This window comes from Giraffa tippelskirchi, chromosome X, assembly GCF_054371585.1.
Source record: "Giraffa tippelskirchi isolate mGirTip1 chromosome X, T2T-mGirTip1v1.2.pri, whole genome shotgun sequence".
Taxonomy (NCBI): Eukaryota; Metazoa; Chordata; class Mammalia; order Artiodactyla; family Giraffidae; genus Giraffa; species Giraffa tippelskirchi.
The window spans coordinates 14,679,320-14,695,710 of record NC_137289.1 but is presented as its reverse complement, the minus strand read 5'-3'; the positions used below and the strand labels follow the sequence as shown (position 1 = coordinate 14,695,710).

Sequence of the window (16,391 nt, the reverse complement as noted above, 5' to 3'; positions counted from 1 at the left end):
GTATATCCACTTTTGTAAAATGTTTCTTGGTCATTTTACAACAAGATTTTTTTTTAACTGCTGAGTCTTGAGAGCTCTTTATATGTTCTTGATACTAGTCCCTTGTCAGATATGTTGTTTAGACATATTTTCTCCCAATCTATAGTTTATCTTTCATCTTCTTCACACAGACTTTCACAGAACAAGTTTTTAATTTTTTTCCTATTTTTCCTTTTATGGATCATGCTTTTGGTTTCAAGTCTACAAACTCTTTGTCTAGCCAAAGTTCCTAAATATTGTCTCCTATGTACTTTCTCCCCTTAAAGGATCACAGCAAAAGGCAAGGGAGGAAAAGAAAGATGTACCCAACTGAAAGCAGAGTTCCAGAGCATAGCAAGGAGAGATAAGAACAATGAACAATGCAAAGAAATAGAGGAAAACAATAGAATGGGAAAGACTAGAGATCTCTTCAAGAAAATTAGAGATATCAAGGGAATATTTCATGCAAGGATGGGCACAATAAAGGACAGGAATGGTAAGGACCTAACAGAAGCAGATTAAGAAGAGGTGGCGAGAATACACAGAAGAACTATACAAAAAAGGTCTTAATGACCCAGATAACCACTGTAGTGTGGTCACTCACCTAGAGCTAGACATCCTGGAGTGTGAAGTCAAGTGGGCCTTAGGGAGTATTACTACAAACAAAGCTAGTGGAGGTGATGGAATTCCAACTGAGCCATTTAAAATCCCAAAAGATGATACTGTTAAAGTGTTGCACTCAATATGTCAGCAAATTTGGAAAACTCAGCAGTGGCCACAGGACTGGAAAAGGTCAGTTTTCATTCCAATCCCAAAGAAAGACAATGCCAAATAATGTTCACCCTACTGTACAATTGTGCTCATTTCACACGCTAGCAAGGCAATGCTCAAAATTCTCCAAGCAAGGCTTCAACAGTATGTGAACCGAGAAATTCCAGACGTACAAGCTGGGTTTAGAAAAGGCAGAGGAATCAGAGATCAAATTGCCAACATCGGTTGGATAATGGAGAAAGCAAGAGAAGTCCAGAAAAACATCTACTTCTGCTTTGTTGACTACACAAAAGCCTTTGACTATGTGGATCACAACAAACTGTGGAAAATTCTTCAAGAGATGGGAATAACAGACCACCTTACCTGTCCCCTGAGAAACCAGTATGTAAAACAAGAAGCAACAGTTAGAACCAGACATGGAACAATGGATTGGTTCAAACTGGAAAAGGAGTACATCAAGGCTGTATATTGTCACCTTGCTTATTTCCAGAAATTGAGAATCCCTTGGATAGCAAGAAGATCAAACTAGTCAATCCTAAAGGAAATCAACCCTGACTATTCATTGGAAGGACTGATGCTGAAGCTGAAGCTCCAGTAATTTGGCTGACTCATTGGAAAGTACTTTGATGTTGGGAAAGACTGAAGGCAAAAGGAGAAGCAGGCAGTAGAGGATGAGATGGTTAGATAGCATCACCGGCTCAATGGACACGAATCTGACCAAACTTCAGGAAATAATGAAGGGCAGGGGAGACTGGCATGCCAGTCCATGGGGTTGCAAAGAGTCAGACAGGACTTAGCGACTGAACAACAACAGTGTACTTTCTAAAGCTTTTATAGTTCTGTTTTACATTTAGTTCTGTGATCCATTTTGTGGTATTTTTGTACAAAGTATGAGATTTAGGTGAAAGTTTTTGCTGTCGGCTTTTGCCTGAAGATGTCCAATTGTTCCAGCACTGCTTGCTGAGAAGGATATCCCTCCACTGAATCACTCTTGAGCATTTGTTAAAAGCAACTGAGCAGATTTGTGTTGGTCTCTTTCTGGATTGTTTATTCTATCTCATTGACCAATGTGTTTATCTATCCACTCACCAATACTACACTATCTTGATTACTGTAGCTATGTTTATTAAGTCGCTCAGTCGTGTCCAACTCTTTGCAACCCCATAGACTGTAGCCCACCAGGCTCCTCTGTCCATGGAATTCTCTGTGCAAGAATACTGGAGTGGGTTGCCATTCCCTTCTCCAGGGGATCTTCCAGAACCAAGGATCAAACCCAGGTCTCTTGCACTGCAGGTGGATTCTTTACTATCCTAGCCACCAGGAAAGCGGGGACTATAGAGTAAGCCTTATTATCAGGTACAGCTATTCCTTCCACTTTATTCTTTATCAATATTATTTTATCTATCCTTGGGCCTTTCCCTTTCCATATGCTTGACAAAAATGTACATTCTGCTGTTATTGGATGGAATCTTCTGTATATGTCAATTGGATTCTGATTGGTTGATAGCATTGTTCAAAATTTTAATATCTTTGTTGATTTTCTGTGAGGAAGTTCTATCCATTGCTGAGAGGGGAGGTTTTAAAGTTCCCAACTATAATACTGGACTTGCTTATTTCTATTTTCAACTTCATCAATTTTTGCTCCATGTATTTTGAGACTGATTTTGGGTATGCACACTTTTAGGATTGTAATATCTTCCCGACTGATTGATCCTATTAAACAATGTCCTTCTTTGTAGTAACTTTTTAAATAGAAGTCTATTTTATCAGATATTACTATAGCCACTGGTTTTTCAATATTTGCATTTGCATCTTTCCCCATTCTTTTACTTTCAACTTATTTATGCCAATGAATTTACTTATGACATTGAAAAATAGTGCTGAGAAGGAAATTTAAGCCATTAAATGCTTACATTAGAAATAAGCACAGGTCTCAAATCAATAACCTAAGTTCCAAACTCAAGAAACTATAAAAAGCATTAAAGTTTATCTAAGGAGTTTATATTTGTGTCATGGTTTTTTACTTGTCTGATCTTTTTTCTTTTAATTGTTTTATTTACACCTTTTATATTTCATGTAATTATGGATATATTATTAGCACTTGAATTTATTATTATTTGTTTTTTTTAGTTAATTCCTCTGGTTCTCATTTCTCTGTTCTTCTTTTCTCCCCTTCCGGTGGGCAGCTTAGACATTTTTTTACTATCTATCTTGATGCATTCACAGTGTTTTTAAGGCTCTCTCTGTGTAGTTTTCACTACACAAGTGTAGTGGTTGCTTGGTGTATCACAATATAAATATGTGCCTTAGGGACTTCCCTGGTGGTTCAGTAGCTAAGATTTCACACTCTCAATGCAGGGAGCCCACGTTCAGTTCCTAGTCAGGGAACTAGATCCCACACACTGCAACTAAAGATCCTGTGTGCCACAACTAAGATCCGATGCAGCCAAATAAATAAATTTAAAAGAATAAATAAATATGTGCCTTATAACAGTTTACTGGTATCAACTTTTTACCATTTCCAATTTGGAAACCTCACTTCCATTTAGGTCTTTCTACCCTCCCCACTTTTAAATATTACTGTTTTGAGTATTAGATACTGTTATATTTGACTTAACCACTATAAAACTCCTGAGGAAATGGATAATATATGTGCTCACACTTCTGTTCTTTCCATTGTACTTTCTTCATTCCTGATGCTTCAAATTTCATTCTTTTATCATTATCTTTCTGTCTGAAGAATTTCCTTTAACCAATATTTAATGGTATGTCTGATAGTGATAAATTCTTTTCTGTTTTCCTTTGCCTGAAAACATTTTTATTTTCTCTTCATTCCTGAAAGATACCTGAAACAGTATTTGCTGTTGACAATTCTTTTCTTTTAGCAGTTGAAAAATGTTGTGTCACTTCTGGCCTCTGTTTTCAGATGAGAAATACATTTTTGAATTGGTGTGCCCCTATAGGTAATATGCTATGGCTCTCAGGCTGCTTTTGAGAATTTTTTTGTCTTTATTTTTCAAAAGTTTAATTATGACGTGTCTTATTATCTTTCTTTGGTTTTCCTATTTATGATGCACTTAGCTTCTTGGGTCTGTAGCTTTGTGTCTTTTGCCAAATTAGAACTTTTTAGCCATTGTTTCTTGAAATACTCTTTTAGCCTCCTTATCTCCTATCTTTCTGAGGCACTGATTGTACAAACATTGGAATATTTTATAATCCCACAAGTCCCTCAGGCTTTGTTTCCTTTCAGTCTATTTTCTCTCTGTTGTTCAAAATGGGTGACTTGTACAGTTTGTCCTCAAGTTATGTCCTCTGTCATCTTCAGTCTACTATTAAACCCATTCAGCAATTTATTTATTTCAGTTATTGTAATTTTCAGTTCTGCAATTTCCATTTGGTTCTTTCTTATGACTTTACTTTTTGCTGAGATTTTCTATTTTTCCATTTGTTTCAAGAGAATTTGTAATTGATTGCAGAAGCATTTTTATGAGAGCTGCTTTGAAATCCTTGTCAGATAATTCCAACATCTGATTCATCTCAGTGTTGGCATCAGTTGATTGTTATTCCTCACTCAAGTTGTGATTTTCTAGTTCTCGTGATGATGGGTGGTTTTCAAGCGTATCCTGGACATTTTGCTCATTATGTTAGGACTCTGAGAACTATTACTTCTTTGATTTCAGCAGGCATTCACCCTGTTTTAGTTTAGCATGCAGGTCTTGACCTAATTTTGTGGGCTGTGGTTCCAACGGCAGTTTGTTTTCAGAGGCTCTGTGGTGTTATTTTGGTCTGTTTCATTCATCTTGTGCCCCTAGGGCTTCCTGAGTTTCCTGCTAGTGATGACTGAGGGTTTCATAAGGTCAGGCTGCAAGGTGTTCCCAGTAGGGGAAGGGAAGGGTGTGTTGAGGTCCACTTATTGATGCCCCCAACCTCTCTGGTGTCTCTGGGTGGGGGTAAAGACTTTTTTAACTATGAAAATAAAGAAGTTTCCAAGATCTGACTGTTTGCCATTGTCTGGATTCTGTTTTCCAGTGCCTCCCGCCTGCTCTGGCGTCTCTCATCAGGAGAGAGGAGTCTCCAGTGCATTAGGGCAAAGATGCTTCCCAGACTGGGCCTCTGTCAGCCTTTAAAAACATGTTAATTTTAGTTTTAACACTTATATTGTGGTATAATTTACAAATATAAAATTCATCTATTGTAAGCATTAAAAATGACTTTTTGTCAAGTTAAAGAGTTTTGCAACCAGAACCACAATCCAGTTTTAGAACATTTCCATCACCCCAAACAGTTTGCTCCTATATGTTTACAATTAATCCATACTCCTACCTCTAGCCTTAAACAACCACTGATTTGCTTCAGGTCTCTGTAAATATTCCTTTTAATAGCATTTTAATAAAGGGAATCATACAATATGTAGAGTTTTTTTGTACCTGGCTTCTTCCGCTTATCACAATGTTTTTCAGGTTTAGCTGTGTTGTTGCATATACCAGTTATTCACTTCCTTTATCAATAATTGCAAATAATATTCCATTGACTAGATAGGCCATATTTTATGTGCTATGTACATATTGGTGGTCATCTGGATTATATTCAGTTTTGGACATTATGAATAATGATGGTATTAGCATTTGAACTCATATGTTTGTGTGGGTACATGTATTCATTTATCTTTGGCAGATTTCTAAGAGTGAAATTGCTGCATGATATGTTAAGAAATTGATGAGCTGATTCTAAAATGACTGAAACACTTTTACATCCTCACCACAACTGTATGAGGATTCTCGTTTCTCTGTTTGATGAGTTATTTTTGTTATACCATATTTTAATCATTTAGACATCATTCCTTTTAGTTCTTTGAACATATTTATAACAGTGGCTTTGAAGTCTTTGGTGCTAAATCTAACATCTTAGCTAACTCAGAGTCAGCCTCTTTGACTGTTTTTTTTCTAAATATGGGTCACACTTTGCTGTTTCTTTGAAAGTCTCACCATTTTTGTTCAAAACTGGGTATTTTTTTTCACTTTTAAAAATTAAAATTTTATTGGAGTATAGTTGATTTACAATGTTGTATTAGTTCCCAGTGTACAGCAAAGTGATTCAGTTATACATATGCATATATTCATTCTTTTTCACATTATTTTCTCATATAGGCTACCATAGAATATTGAATAGAGTTCTCTGTGCAATACAGGAGACATTTGTTGGTTATCTAAAAACTGGATATTTTTCAACGAAAGTGTAGGACCTCTAGATTGATTCCCCAGAGACTATTGTTGGACATGTTTTGTTAGTTACTTAGTTAATGGATTTTCTAGACTCATTGTGTAAAGTCTGTTGTCCCTAAAGCATGTAGCTACTAATGTCTTTGCTCGGGTTTTAGAAAATTCTGTTTTTAATTTTTAAACCTGTCTCTTAGGGGTCAGCCCTGTGTCACCATATCCTTGTGAGCAGCCAAGGACTGGTTAGACATATGCTTAAAAATCCTGAGAAGGTAAGTCTTCCACCTTTTCCGATGGATTTCTGTGTGGGTTGGATGTTACATTCAAAGTTCAGGCAGTTTACAAGTATGTCTCAGCTTCTATTTTCTATCAGGCCCTCTCATGTCTCCTCTGTTGCATTTCACCAGGAACTTAAGAGGAGCAAGGACTCTCTCTGCTGTCTCAGCATTCAGGCAGCTTTGAGCATGAGCACGGCCTTCTAGACTGCCAGGGACACATGGGAGTTGGGCAAGGCCCACCACAGTTGTTTCATTTCCTGGATCTTCCACTTGAGTTTAAGGCTAGTCTGTCAGTCTAGCTAGGCAGGCTGTGCTGTCATCCTCCCATTCATTTGTCACCAAAATCAGCTCTGTTTCCTACAAGTCCTAGGAGCACAGGGTTTTTTTTCTGCTGCACTCCAAACCAATTCAGCCAACTCTGACCACAAAATTGTTGCTTGTATGGCTGGTCCTACCCTAATAGAATAGCTGTGCTAGTAGATGGAGGGGAGAGAGAAGCAACCCCACACTAAAAACGTTGAATTCCTACTGTTCTGACCTGAGGTTCAGTTTTTCTTAAAAAAACCATAAACAATTCTAAATTTATTATAAGCCCTTTGTCGATTTCCATGGTCCAGAGATGGGTGTCTCATCAGTTTGGGCCTGAGCTATAATTGCTTTTGTGCATGCATGCTCAGGTGCTCAGTCATGCTCAACTCTTTTGCAGCCCCATGGACTGCAGCCCACCAGGCTCCTATGTCCATGGGATTCTCCAGGCAAGAATACTGGAGTGGGTTGCCATGCCCTCCTCCAGGGGATCTTCCCGACCCAGGAATCGAACCCAGGTCTCCTGTACTGCAAGCAGATTCTTTACTGTCTGAGCCACCAGGGAAGTGCATAATTGCTTTTAGGAAAGAATATTTGCTGACCTCCTTTGGCCATCACTCACCATACCCTTTAATGCTGCATTCTTGCACTATCACATTTCAGTCCTTACAAAGCAACCAGATCATATTCCTTCCCTACTTACAACACAGCAGTGGTTTTCCATAACACTAAAAATAAAATCTAAACTCCTTAATGTGGCCTACAGGGTCCTGTATGATCTGGCCCCCGCTAGGCCCTCAAATCTCCTACCACTCTGTCCCCCACTGCTGTCCCCAGTCGCCCCGCTACACCTGAGCCCCCATTCCCCTCTTTCCATCCCAGTTGACATACATGTTTTCCACTTCTCTGTGCGCTTGTACTTGCTGTCCTCCCCAACCCCAAAATGCACAATGACTGCTTTCTTCTCATCACTTAGATCTCACCTCCTCGGAGATGTCCTTCTACTCCACTCAAGCTGAAACATGCCCTCCAGTCACACAGCTCCAATTTATTGTGTTCCCTGCACTGATTGTAGGCAGGAATAACAGTGTTGGTGCTAGGTGATTGCTTGAGCCAAATCTTGCTGCAACAGGCCCTGGGAAGACAGGGTATTTGTATTCTCTAGCACCTAGAACTGTGGCTGCCACATAGTAGGTCAATGTTAGGCACTTTTAATATATAAATAAACAAAAATATATACTGGATATCTTTCCATATATTTACCATTTTTGTAATGGGTGCATACTTTCCCATTGTAAAATGCACCATTTTTCACTCCCTTGAACATCTTATTACTATAACAACTCAGTGTTGTGTGAGTTGTGGGAATGGACCTTGGAATCAGACAGACTTGGGTTTGAACTCTGGATTAACGACTTACAACCTATGGAATTGCACACCAGTTCTTACTCTCTCTGTGTCTAACCCAGTTTCTTATCTAAAATAATAGTGTCTGCCTCACAGAGTTGTAGGGAGGAATAAATGACAGGAAGTAAGGGGCTTGGGATTGTGCCATGCTCCTAGGAAATGGAAGTGAAATTGCTTTATTTTGCTTTTGTGTGAAGTGGCAAAGTCCTTCCCTAAAGCTTTCCCCTCCCTGGCAATCCTTCATAAGAAGCACATATCCCAACCCAAACAGACTTGACTGAACCTCTCCCTTCTTTTTCATGTGACTTTCCCATTGCACAGACTCTGATGGAATCTGGGACCCCGGCACTCTGTCAGCAGCGGCACGTGCCCGGTGAAGAGGAATAAAGATGCGCCCAAGCACATTAGCTGAATAAATGGCAAAATGGAGGCTGAAAAATACCTTCTGCTCCTCCTGCCAGGACTAGCAGGCTGTGGAATTCCTAGAACCCCAGGAAATTGTGAAATAAAGTGACAGGCTGTAGTTTGATTGAAAATTGTCCATGTAAAAAGTCACCCACACTTCAGCCACCACTGTGGCTTGTATCTCTGGTGTCTGGAACCTTGGTCTTAAATCAGGAAAATGGTGAAGCAGCAGTGGACTAGCTCACTTACCAAGAAGAAAAGAAGCATGTTCTCTGGACTCTGAAAATTGATGTTCTTGACTTTTGCCCATAATCAACATTTCATTGAAAAGCTGATACCAAAACAGGAGGTCACTGCTGTATCCCTTACCAAAATTAAACATAATTACTTTATCTTGATAGATTAAGTAGAATTATGGAACTGATAAGGAACTGATATGGAACTGATGTCTGTGATATCACTCAAATTCAGAAAGTTGTGTGGGTCATTAGCGTTGCTTTTTTCTAAATGAACACCCTTCTCTGAGCCTGGTCTTCCCTCCCGTAGGTTGGTACAACTCTGTTGAACAAGCTCCACAAAGGACCACTATCCGAGAATGGCTGCAGACCATGGAAATACTGTAGCAACCTGGATATTTTACATCTATAAAATAAGAATTTGGACTTTGAACAAGTCATTTCTTTTTATCTTGTTTCCCTTCTTTTCCAAGGATGACTGTAGTAACTCTCTAGCCAAAGGCATGTTGATTCTTTCACAGCCCCATCTACCCATCTCTCATGTTTATATTCTAAATACATGTTTTACGTCCAGGTGGGAGAAGGATGAAAAGGAGGGGGGCAAAGAAATATTTATTTGATTTATGTCTTATCTTGCAGAAAATTGATGCTGCTGGAAAATGAAATTTTATAGCTCAGATTTTTCTTAAGCAGAGTCTTATAAAAACAGAAAAAAGAGGTCAATTTTATATGTGGTAATGCTACTGATAGAAGGTTAACTCCAGATAACAAAATCTGGATAAATTTGGCTTCCTGTCATGTAACTCAGATGGGGTAGGCTCTCCCCTTTCTGACATACAAGGCATCCTGACCCAACCTAGTGCAGCACCAGGGAATTTGGTTTGATTGTATCTTGCACCTGAGCACTCGTTTGTGATGTCTTGTCCTGCAGGTAACCAGGCGAGGCTCCCTCTAAGAGTCCAAGTATCAGGGGGATGCCTTTCCAGTGTCATCTTATTCTGCACAATATCAACCAAACTAGACCATTAGACCTATGACATCCCTTCCCTCCAACCTCAGCACAGCACACACCAGATTACAAGGGGAGAATATGAAATTCTTTACTGAAGAGGGAGAGAAAGCGAGGGTAAATGGAAGTCATGGTCTTTTGTAACCTAATCACAGAAGGGACTCCAGTCACTTTTGCCATATCTGTTCATTAGAGGTGAGTCACAAGAATTCCTTGGTGTTCCAGTGGTTAGGACTCTGTCATTTCACTGCCCAGGGCACAGGTTCAGTCTCTGGTGGGGGAACTAAGATCCCATAAGCTTTATGTGCAGCCGGAAAAAAAAAAGAAAAGAATGTGGGGATACATGAAGCCATTTTAAAGACTACGTGCTATATCTGATACTCAATGAAGGGGCTACTGAAACCCAGTGAGAGAAGGATGGTCGTTTCAGTATGTGATGCTGGGTTCATTGCATATCCATATGGAAAATTAACCATGATCCTCAAATTTTATACAAAAATTAACTTGCTATACATATTAGTTACACCAAAATGTAAAAGGCAAAACAATAAAATTTCTAAAATAGAGTATCAGAAAATGTCTCCATGACCTTGAGTTAGACAAAAATTTAAAACAGAGCATAAAGAATACTAACTACAGATGAAAAGACTGATAAAGTGGACTTCATTACAATTATGAACTTATTAATGATTTTAACTAAAATATTAAAAATAAAGTATTAGCTTAATTAGCACTCTCTACTAAAACAATGTAACAACAGTTTATTTCTCACTCACATTATAGTCTAATGTGGATTGATTCTCTTCTAAGCAATGACTCAAGGACTCAGAGTGCTTCCATATGGTGGCTTTAAGGTCACCTAGTATTATACAGACAGCAAACAGGGGGAAAAGTTTGGAAAAGACATACTGGATACTCACACATCTCAATGCAGAAGTAACACATATCATTTCTTCTCAAACTCCATAGAGTAGAACTAGTCCATGGCCAATCCAGCTGCAAAGGAGATGCTGGGAAGGGCAGAGTAGCTCAAGACTGTGGGCACTAATGGACTCCTCCAAGATGAGGAAACAGAAAGCAAACTATGGATCACTTTGGACAGTTATTACTGTGTTTGTGTGTGTGTGTGTTGGCGGGGGTGGGGGGACTCACTTGTGTCCGACTCTTTGTGACCCCATGGACTGTAGCCTGCCAGGCTCCTCTGTCCATGGAATTCTCCAGGCAAGAATAGCCATTCCCTTCTCCAAGGGATTTTCCAGACCCTGGGATCAAATTCACATCTCCTGTGTCTCCTGCATTGCAGGCAGATTCTTTACCACTTGAGAGCTGAAAGAATTTTGAAGTGGATACATACAGAAAAATAAATGTAAAGGAAAAAAAACAAACTACTATCTAAATTAAACCATTTGGACCTTCAGGTCATCTCCTGCTCCTCCTGATTTGTAAAGATCCTTTTTCTGCCATCCTGATCACTGACACCACACAAAGGATTAACATTGGACAGAGGAGAAGGGCACCGGTAAGAAAGAGATGAATAAATCCTGAAGATGAGAGTTAAGAGTAAGAAAGCCCAGAGTCAGCAACATAGACTAGGTTTGGGGAAAGTTTTGGAAAGACTGGGAAGAAAAAATGAGAGAGTTTGGGACATCTGCACTGTAGGTAAGTAACAGAGAAAGACATGGAGGAAGAAGTTTTAGAAAGAATTTCACGAAGGTGTGACACACTGAGATTGGAATGGGGACCTTTGGCTCCTTCTGAGACAACATCTGTAATGCTAATTACATTGTTTTTCACATTTTTTTCTTGATGTTCAGAATACTCTTTCTTTGAATGTGACCTTGCAAGCAAGTCAATGCATGAGAAAGAGCAGAATCTTTGGAGTCAGGCAAACCTGATTTTCGTCTGGGCTTATTTGTTAAGCTATCTGACACTGGACCAATGACTCAGGATTTCTGAGAGCCAATTTCTCCCATGGTAAGATGATGGAAAGGGCACTAGCTCACAGTGTTAAGATAGGGATGTTAAAGATCATATGTATAAAGGACTCAGCTTGGTGAATGGCAAGTGTTGAATATACATGAGAGCCCTTTGCCTTCACCCCCACTTTCTGGATGCCAAAGTTCAGAGAACAAGATGAGTAAGGCTTTGTGTAAGAGATGGATGACCAGGAGAATGTTCCCAGGACAAGAACAGAACAAGGAAAGAACTGAAGGTGAGGAATGCTCATGGCATTTGCTGCAAAGAGTAGAGATGACCTCTCCATCTTCACCTCATATCATATCCTCATCTCTGAATTTCACCAACAGCAGCGCTCTCTCAGTTCCTTGAATATTCTGTGTTTCTTCTTATACCTCTCTCCCATGGGGCCTGTGCCTGCAATGCTTCCCCCATCTCTGTATCCTTTACTATTCATTCCTATTCACCCCTTAAATATTAACTCAAACGTCAGGCAAGACTTCCTTGAAATTTTCAAGAAAGTGAGACCTGTTATATGTTCTAAGGGCTTCCCTGGTGGCTCAGTGGGTAAAGAGTCTGCCTGCAATGCAGGAGAGCCATGTTCGATCCCTGGGTTGGGAAGATCCCCTGGAGAAGGATATATGTTCTGAGTATAATCTGTCAATTTCCTTTCTATCACTAATCACGGTCTGGAATGATCTATTACTTTGGGTGATTCTTTATTTGACATATATACTCCCCAGCTGGCCATCATCATATCCATAACATCTATGGCATAGAAAGCCCTAAATAAGTGACTTTTGAAAGGATGAATGAACGAGTACATGTCTTCTGATGGGACTAAAAGTCAATCGTGTCATTCAAAGGTCTTTCCAATAGGCCCTCAATGACAGATTGGTCTGAACTATTCATAAATATCAAAATCTTCAGCCCAGAGGCAGTGCCCCATTGCAAGTTTTTGTGACGGCTGAGGGCTGATGGCTAGCTCTCTAGTGATCCTTTCTGTATCACCCATCTGTGTGTGCTACATACGAAACTGGCCTCAAAAATAGAAAGGGAATTTCAACTCACTTCCTAAATGCTATATCAAGTCCCTTATATAAAAGAAACAAAACTTCTGCTTAAATGCTTGCTTCTCTGACCAAGGACTCTCTCTGCTGACAAAAGCCAATAAGAATGGCCATGTGGAGGGACAACCATAAGCCCTAAGTTCAATTCTTTTGCTATTTTCCAACTTTCAAAGGATTGGTTTGGAGTCTTATTCCTTTAATCTCACAGGGAGGGCCTCGGACCAGTTTACAGAATGACAGCAGGTTGTAATTCACATAAGAAAGAATTCATCAGAACTGCTTCAAGATTAAATGGTTGGCTACTGTATAGCATAGGGAATGATATTTAATATCCTGTGATAAATCATAATGGAAAAGAATATATATCTATATAACTGAATCACTTTGCTGTACAGCATAAATTAACATATTGTAAATCGATTATACTTCAAAAAAATAATTTTTTTTAAAAAAGATTGAATGGTTGGCACTGGAAGGCAATGAGTTCTCTGTCACTGGAGGTACTCAAGAGAAGACTGACTAATCCTTTTACAAAGTTACTGCATGTCAGATGGGGAGGAAAGGAGAAGAGGCCTGAGATTCTTTCCAACTTGGACATTGGAAGATTCTGAAATGGGTGTTCTTTGAGCTGTCTCTCTGGTCATGGGGGATGGGTTTACACTGAGTCATCTCTTTCCTGGATTCCCTTGACCCCAAGAGTCCTCTGGCCAGGATTGGGGTACAGTCCATGGCCAGGAAACATAATGAAGTTAATACTCTTACAGATACAGACTCCATGACCTTGGTTCTCATTAGCTGTATCCTCTAATTGCCCCCAACTTTACAGGTACACTTCTGATAGGCAGCAGTGAAATTAATGAGAGAGACAGAGAGAGAGAGAGTTTCACACCAGGCAAAGTGATGTAATCCACTGACATCTATTTTAGCACGATAACTTGGTTCTCTGGTTAAGAATGAAATTTTCAGGAGTGATAAAAATTAAAATGCTGGTTTTGAAGTATTTTGAGTGAGAAATTTTCTATCAAAGCAAGAGGAAATGTTATGCAAAAGGATTTGCAGCTTCAACTATGCAGAGACATAAATATCACATATTAATAGATTTGACCTAGTTGCAATTATAGTCAGTTTCATTCTCATCTCGTCTCCCTCACATGTTTATTCTGTATTTGGGTAGCTTACTCTGAAAGTCCACGGAATATCCACGGAAATGCAAAAAGAATGAGAAGTGGGCAGTTAGCATGATAATAAACAGCACTGAAAATAAAGTGGACTTGAAGATCTTTCAGTGTTCCAAACAACTTAAAATTATTTGGGTGTGCAAATTATTAATCTTTATTACTTTTTTCTGTCTCCAATTTAAGATCACACAGTAGATTATCTCATTACATAGTTAGACCTTCAATTATGCTTGACAATGGCAAATATGATACAGCCTTTGCCAGGCTACCTGTTGAATTTCCTATTACCCTCCACTCAACTAAGGACGAGCTGTAATGAATCTGCTCAGCAAATCTCTTTGAACTTTAGAGTCACAGGAACTCAGAAAGCATCTAAATCAGAAATTCTCAATTTTCTGGGGTTATGTGAATATAAGAGATTCTGAGGAAAGCCATAGACACTTTCCTCAGAACACTGCACATGTGTATTTGCACACACACACAATCTTACATACAGTTGCCCGGGGTTTAGAGACAGCCGTGAAGCCCATCCATGGAGCCCAGATTAAGAAGTGTACCCATGTAGACTTTTCCTTTGAAAGATAAGTAAGCTAAGGGGGAAGATCTATCTAGATTGATCTTCCCAAAGATGCTGCTTCAATTGCAATCTGATTAAAAAATAAGACAATTTTAAGAAGAAACTGAAGACATGAAGTTTAACAGAAGGTTTCACCTGATTTAAAGAAAAAAAGACACTATAAAAAAACTTAGAGAGTCGGGAGTGATTATAAAATGTGGTACTTGAATATGTATTTTCTAAATGGAATATTATTTTGATATGATATGCCCAAAGAAGGACTAAGGCCATTCCATCTGCTAACCTTGCTACACATTCTTTCATTTCCCACTGTCATGTATATTGTAACATAGAAGTCTACACTTTCCTTCCTGCTAGTTTCTTTGGAAATTTGCACTTATCAGTTTAATCATATTTTCTTCCCATTCTAAGGAAGGCCTACAAAAGGTACTGTTTGTATGGCTACCTGTTTGTATGTCTATTTTTTTTGAGGAAATACATTTAGTGTGGACCCTCTGACATATGAAAAGATTTTTCCCTTGCAGTTAAATTTCTTGTAGGGCAAAATGAAGATTTACACTTTGTCCAAACCCTAGGTGCTTCCATACTCTCTGCATCGAAATCATTTCCCTGGGGTATCTGCTTATTAGGGTCAGCCTGGGAATATGACCTGCAGAAGCTGCTATAGATCAATGTAGCCGGAGACCAAGCACTTGCTGAAAATTCATCATCTATGATTCTATCAAGTCCCGGTTACCCACAGAGTCATGTGAAGACTAGGACCAAACACTGACGCCAGGAATCAAATACAGCACCACCAATGAGTTTCCACAAATCCTCTATTTCCAAGAGTGTAATGGAATCCACTGAGCAATGCTAGTCCTATAAACCTAAAAACAAACAGTGCCATCCCAAAGGCTAAGCACAGATCCAGGTGAGAATACTGATTCTAACAGATCAGATGCCGTGGAAACTGAGACAGACCTAATTTAAGCAGAAGCTATTGTTAATTTTTTTATTTATTTAGATCAGCCTTCTAAACCTAGGGGGCTTCCCTGGTAGCTCAGACAGTAAAGTGTCTGCCTACAATGCGGGAGACCCGGGTTCGATCCCTGGGTCGGGAAGATCCCCTGGAGAAGGAAATGGCAACCCACTCCAGTATTCTTGCCTGGAAAATCCCATGGACTGTAGCCTACAGTCCATGGGATCGCAAAGAGTCGGACACGATTGAGCGACTTCACTTTCACTTTCACTTTTCTAAACCTAGAGTGAGCAAGAGTTTGGGGGCCTCTAAAAATTACAGCTTGTAATATTTAAAACCACTAGTGTTTTTCTGAATGTAAGAACAACGAATATCAAATTCTACTTGCCACTGGCTTCTCCTTCGTGGTGAAACATTGGGGTTTCGGACTCTGAACTCGAGGCTGAGCTTCAAGTATTTTTTGGCAGTTGGTGGAAACTGCAAAAATGCTTAGGGGTCCTGATCTTCACCCACAGAATCATATACTTTTGCTAGCTGAAAGTTCTTGGGACCGCTCCAATTTGGAGATGATTTGACTACCTACCCAACTGATGAATGGGTCCGCTCACTTTTCTCCAGAGAGAAGACATAAGGTGAGTGTCGGTTTTACCTGCATTTCATGTGAACAAAAGGTTGATTTGGTCCACAAAAGAATTAGCCAGAGTAGAAGCCACTGACTATGAAAAAGGGATCAATTTCCAGTTTTGCAGGAAAAGGGGGATAAGCCCAGAGTGTTAATTTCCTGGATGTTGACTGTTCTTGCTCTTGGTAGCCCTGAATGAGCCGCAGAGGACAGAAAGAGGGCAGACGAGCAAACAACCATACACTGAGCATCAGGGTTAGTGCGTCACACTCTGGTCTCTGTCAGTGACCTGCCAAGGCCAAGTCAGAGTCAGAGCACAAGTGGCCTGTCCTCAAAAGCTGTGCAGGCTCACACTTAGGCCACATTTTCTGTCCCTGAGGT

General features: G+C 39.6%; 1 protein-coding gene and 1 pseudogene across 1 annotated transcript in view; both read right to left on the bottom strand.

Moving 5' to 3' along the window:
• Positions 1-16,391, bottom strand: part of FGF13 (fibroblast growth factor 13) — an 833,122-nt gene that overhangs the window by 655,933 nt on the left and 160,798 nt on the right. The window lies entirely within an intron of this gene.
• On the bottom strand, positions 8,889-9,142 carry LOC145535844 (small ribosomal subunit protein eS27-like pseudogene; annotated as a pseudogene).